The sequence below is a fragment of the Diabrotica virgifera genome, chromosome 7 (assembly GCF_917563875.1).
Source record: "Diabrotica virgifera virgifera chromosome 7, PGI_DIABVI_V3a".
In the NCBI taxonomy this organism is placed as follows: domain Eukaryota; kingdom Metazoa; phylum Arthropoda; class Insecta; order Coleoptera; family Chrysomelidae; genus Diabrotica; species Diabrotica virgifera.
The window spans coordinates 43,827,243-43,833,242 of record NC_065449.1 but is presented as its reverse complement, the minus strand read 5'-3'; positions in this window follow the sequence as shown (position 1 = coordinate 43,833,242).

Below are 6,000 nucleotides of genomic sequence, written 5' to 3'. Positions count from 1 at the left end.
CGAAAACAGAGTTTATGATTAATGAGTTAATAATTTTACTTTAATTTTTAAAATATTTATTTTTAAAAACTAATTTCAAAACTAAACAGTTTTCCCATTCCCTTAGGCCAAAAATATTTAGCTACTACATTGTAATATTTTGACGTTTATTTGTGTCAGAGTTGTCAATTTTGAGGTTAATGCCGCTTACTGCTAATAACCATATTGTCATCGAGAGAGCTTAGTTGCCACAATTGTCTCAATATAATACAGTGTATGTATTTATGTATCTAAATATGTACAATGTATGTTCCGTATGTCCAGCTGAACGATTTACGTACTGTATACGGGGGCTGGGAATACAGACCCACCTTTTCAAAAACATATATATGCAGCGTTGGGACAGAAAGGGTTAACGTACATACAATCGACGGATACCACACTTTTTACCTCATGGGTGGCATTTCTTGTTTTGCACCAAAATATGCAATAGCTCCTAAGCAATGCATTCCTCTCAGTTCGGTCCTGGCAGGTATACTAGTTGGTGCGTATTTGTCAGCTCCAAACAAAATAGTTATTTAGATAGTAGCTAATGAGTAAAAAATTTTTATTTTCGCATATATAAGTGTATTATAGTGCGTTCAATTATTGTACGTAAGTACTCTTTAAAATTATATAAAGCCAAGTTATTTCACTGGAATTTATTATTTATCAGAAGTCGGTTTGATACAAAAAACCCTAAACACGTTTATTCGTTATCTATAACGACATGATAAAATCACCTGTTGTAAGACAGGTCCGTATTTCAGGATTTACTTAGTTTTGAATAATAAATAAAATATGTCAAATCCGACTGCCGGGACTTCTGACTACAGGAGCGCCCAAATGGAAAACACTACTAAAACTTATTCTACTGCTTTGATTGAACAACAATTTCCAACAAAAGAACAAGCCATTGTATTCCCATCCATTGAAAACCTTAAACTTCAAGATTATCTGATTTCACTAGGAAAGTTGATCGAGCCCAAAAATATCCTATTTTCCTCAAGGCTTTCTAACAACAGAGTGTGTATGTACCTTGCAAACAAAAATGTTGTTGAAAATTTCATGAATAATTATGGAGGATCCATAGAAATTAATAACCAAAAAGTCCAAGCACGCAAACTAATCACTCCATCACAAAGGCTAATTCTGTCAAACGCTTGTCCCTCCATACCGCATGCTGTATTAATTCAAGAAATTGAAAAATTGGGCCTTCAACCCATGTCTCCCATGTCATTTCTCAAGATAAGCGCCGGTTTGCCGGAATTCAACCACATTTATAGTTTTAGACGACAAATCTTTATCACACCACCGCTTGCCCCAATACCTGAATCCATATTAATGAATTATGATAACACCAACTATAGAATTTATTTTGCACAAGATTCCTTGATCTGTTTTTCATGTAAAAGGCCGGGCCACACTGCAGCAAATTGCAAAACAATCCAAGAATTAGTTTCTGAAAATTATAACCAAAACCCCCACTTCCAATCATCTTCGCAACCCATACCTTCTGAAATACTTTCAACCAACCCCTCAAAAACTCCAACCTCACAACCAATTATCAATATAGATACAACCCAGTCCACACAAAATAGCTCAAAACGCAGTTTGGATGACATTGTTACACCTCCTCTGGCGCAAGATGCTAATTCAGAAAACCAAAGTCTTGAACCATTTGTTAAACCTAATGTTGCTCCAGCTAAAAAACCAAAGAAAAGTAAGGGAAAGACTCCAACTCACGTACTCATGGAACCGACCAAGGCATTCATCTCAGAGCAAAACCCTTCATTTGTTCTTGATTTTGATCAAATATCCGATCTATTTGAAAATGTTTATGGTGCACAGGACCCAGTCAGCATCATAAAAAACTACACTAGCGAATTTGAAGCTTTAGTGAAAATGCTAACAGCAATATACCCGTATTTCAAACAAAGATCGATTAAAGCTAGATGTACAAAAATTAGAAAGAAACTATTGAAGCATTTACAGATGGCTTACTCGGATACTGAGGCATCAGAGACTGAAAGTGAGTTTTCTCAAGAATAGAGTCATGAACTTCTGTGACAATCCCAAATTTCAGTTTTATTTATTATAAATGGGCTTCTCATCAATTTTGCAGTGGAACATTAACGGTTTCTATAATAACCTTCCAATGCTCCAAATAATACTGTCCAGACACAATCCAGATATAATTTGTCTTCAGGAGACCAATTTCAAAAATGAAAACATACAAGCTTTAAAAAAATTTAAAAATTACTGCAAAAACAGAACTAACCAAGATAAAGCCAGTGGTGGAGTAGCTATCTTTGTAAAAAAGTCAATTGAAACTACAGTAGTTCCTCTCCAAACTAATCTAGAAGCAATTTGCATTAAAGTTAACTCGAGTCAAAATATCTACGTTTGTAACTTATACTTACCTTCATCAACGCAAGTAGACTCAGAAGCATTAACTGAACTCTTACAACAAATTCCCCAACCCAGGCTTATTTTGGGCGATTTTAATGCTCACAACTTTTCATGGGGCTCTTCTACTATAAATACCAGAGGAAGATTGCTGGAAGAGATATTTGAACAGTCCAACCTTTCAGTCTTAAACGACGGCAGACCCACTAGATTTAATATACAGAACGGTGAATCTTCATGTATAGACCTTACGATATGCGAACCAGGTCTGACCCCACAGCTCACCTGGGATAGGCTGGATTTCTTGTATAACAGTGATCACTACCCAATTTTTATTCATAACAACAAAAACCAACGTGGACGGACTTTTACCCCAAAATGGAATTTAAAAAAACCTAACTGGAATCTTTTTTCAAATTTAGTCGAAAGCAGTATGACCACATTTAAAAGCACCTCAAACATAGACGAGACCCTTAAGAACATTGTTACCATTATCACAGAAGCAGCAGAAAGAGCAATAGGAAAAACTTCATACATAAAACAACGCAACCCCGTCCCATGGTGGAACCATGAATGCAAAACAGCAGTTGAATCTAGCAAAAGAGCTTTTAACAAATACAAGCGCTACAAGACTCTCGAGAATAAAATTGAATATACAAAACAACGTGCAATAGCCAAGAAGACAACTAGAAATGCCAAACGCCAGTTATGGACTCAATATGTATCAACGTTAAATGCAAATACTCCCATGACTGAAGTATGGAACAAAGTCAGAAGAATATCTGGATTAAACAGCAATCAGAATATCAAAAGCCTCGAGAGAAATGGAAAGGCAGTTACTAGTAATACTGAGATTGCTAAAATCCTTGCTAACACATACAAAAACCGATCCAGTAATATTAATTATAAAAAATCTTTCATTAATTACAAACAGCATGAAGAAAATAAGAAAATTAGCATTACTCCTAACACAGATGAACCGTTAAATTTACCCATTTCTCAATTAGAGTATACGGAAGCATTATCAAATATTAAAGAAACTAGCGCTGGCCCGGACGATATTCCTAGTATTTTTATTAAACACCTTCCAGCGAGCGCTCACAAACAACTTCTAGATCTGTTTAACATTATTTGGCTTCAACACAAATTTCCTGAAAAATGGCATGAATCCATAGTAATACCTATACAAAAACCTAATAGTATTAAGACAAGTCCCGAGTCATACAGACCGATATCTTTAACATGCGCCATGTGTAAGTTACTAGAAAAGATTATTAACAATAGACTAAGATGGCACTTGGAGAGACAAGATTTGATTATTCCAGAACAAAGTGGTTTTAGAGACCAAAGGTCAACTATAGATAATATCATAGATTTGGAGAGTGACATTTCTGAAGCATTCGCACTAGGGGGTAAATGTCTAGCGGTTTTCTTTGACATATCAAGAGCTTTCGATACAGCCTGGCACGACTATATAATAAAAAAATTACATAGTTGGAACATTCAAGGTCACAGCCTATTCTTTATTAAAAATTTCCTTCAAAATAGAACTTTCAGAGTTAGGACAAATAGCATAACATCAGATATAATGTATCCAGAAAATGGTATCCCTCAAGGCTCGGTTATAAGTCCTACTCTCTTCATAGTGGCAATCAATGATATCCTCAAAAACCTAAAATCGCCTGTAAAGGCACGAGTCTACGCAGATGATCTTGTAGTTTTCTGCAAAGGTAAAAATATACAAAATATATTTCGTCATACACAGAACTTTATACAAGACTTAGAAATCTGGTCACAAAAAACAGGTTTCTGTTTTTCCGCTGAAAAAACTCGCTTCATCCTGTTTTCAAAGAGAAACGTCACAAATATCCCCAACCTAAGACTATGTGATGAAAACCTAAAGCGTGCAACGTCAATTAAGTTCTTGGGCATGACATTCGAAGAAACCCTAAGCTGGAAACTTCATATAACAAATCTGATGTTATCTTGTCACAAGCGACTAAATCTTCTAAAAACTCTGGCCAATAAAGAATGGGGTGCGGATCGCCAAACACTTTTAATGTTATACAGAACATTAATCAGATCAAAATTAGATTATGGGTCTACTGTGTATTCTACAGCGGCTAAGACGCTGCTGAAAAAACTTGACAGTCTTCACAATCTCGCTTTACGTATAATATCTGGAGCTTTTCGCACAACACCAATCGAAAGTCTGTATTGTGAAGTTGGAGAACCCTCCTTAGAAGACAGAAGAGTTTATTTAAGTGTAGCATACGCCGCAAAAATCAGGTGTAACTCAAAAAACCCTACTATACAAAATTGTTTTACAGAAAAGTTCCCAAATCTCTTCATAAATAAACCAAGAACGGCCAAACCCTTCTACGCAAGAATTAGAAGCTACTTAAATCAAATAAACTATGCGTTCCCAGAATGCTTTCCTTCCAAACTGTCCTCAATTCCTCCGTGGCAAATAAAGAACCCTCAGTGCCTAACACACCTCATTTCTTTCGATAAACATTCAACAAACCCACAGTTAATCAAATCCGCCTTCAATGATATACTCCGCAGTTACAAGGAGTATACACAAGTATACACCGATGCATCTAAATCAAATGAAGGCACTGGTGCTGCAGTCATAACCCCAACATCAACAAATAAATACAAACTCCCTTCAGAGTACTCTATTTACTCTGCTGAATTATACGCTCTATACCAGGCCACACTTGCTGTCAATGCGTCCAGTAATACCAAATATATCATACTCACAGACTCTCTAAGTTCGGTACAGTCAATCCAATATGTCTACCCATCTAATCCTTTGGTCATCAAAACAAAACAAGAAGTTCATACCGCTCAACTGAATGGAAAAATTATCATATTCCTCTGGATACCATCCCATATTGGAATTCAAGTAAATGAAGAGGCAGACAACGCTGCAAAAGAAGCTGCAACTAGTGATAGTGCGGAGTGTACGGAAACATTTACGAGTGCGGATGTGAAAGCGGCGGTCAAACGTAAAGTGCGGTATATGTGGGAAGAAAAGTGGAAAGTGTCATCGGCCAAGCTACGCGAAATTAAAAAATCGATAAAACCCTGGCCAACATTACCAACAAGTCGGAGAGACCAGGTAATATTAACGCGACTCCGATTGGGTCATACGCGATTAACTAATAGTCATGTGTTTTCCTACAAACAAGAACCAAGATGTGACAACTGTGAAGAAAAGTTAACAATCAAACATTTATTGGAGAATTGCGCAGCATTAACGCCAAAGCGCATATTGTACAATATACCAAACAAACTGAGTGACATTTTAGGCCTACAGTGCAATATGTCAAATTTAAAGAGGTTCCTAAGTGCAATTAACATTTTATACAATATATAAAAACACAAATGTAATAAAAATTATTGTTCACCACTATTGTTTCGCTAATAGCCAATTTGGCTGATGCGATTTTTGTTAATAAAAAAAAAAAAAAAAATGCATTCCTCGGCTAAAAACTAAACCCGCACCTGAGGTTTATGGAAGTCAGAGAGCTGTTCAACTAATACATTTTGAAAGGACAAAACCTT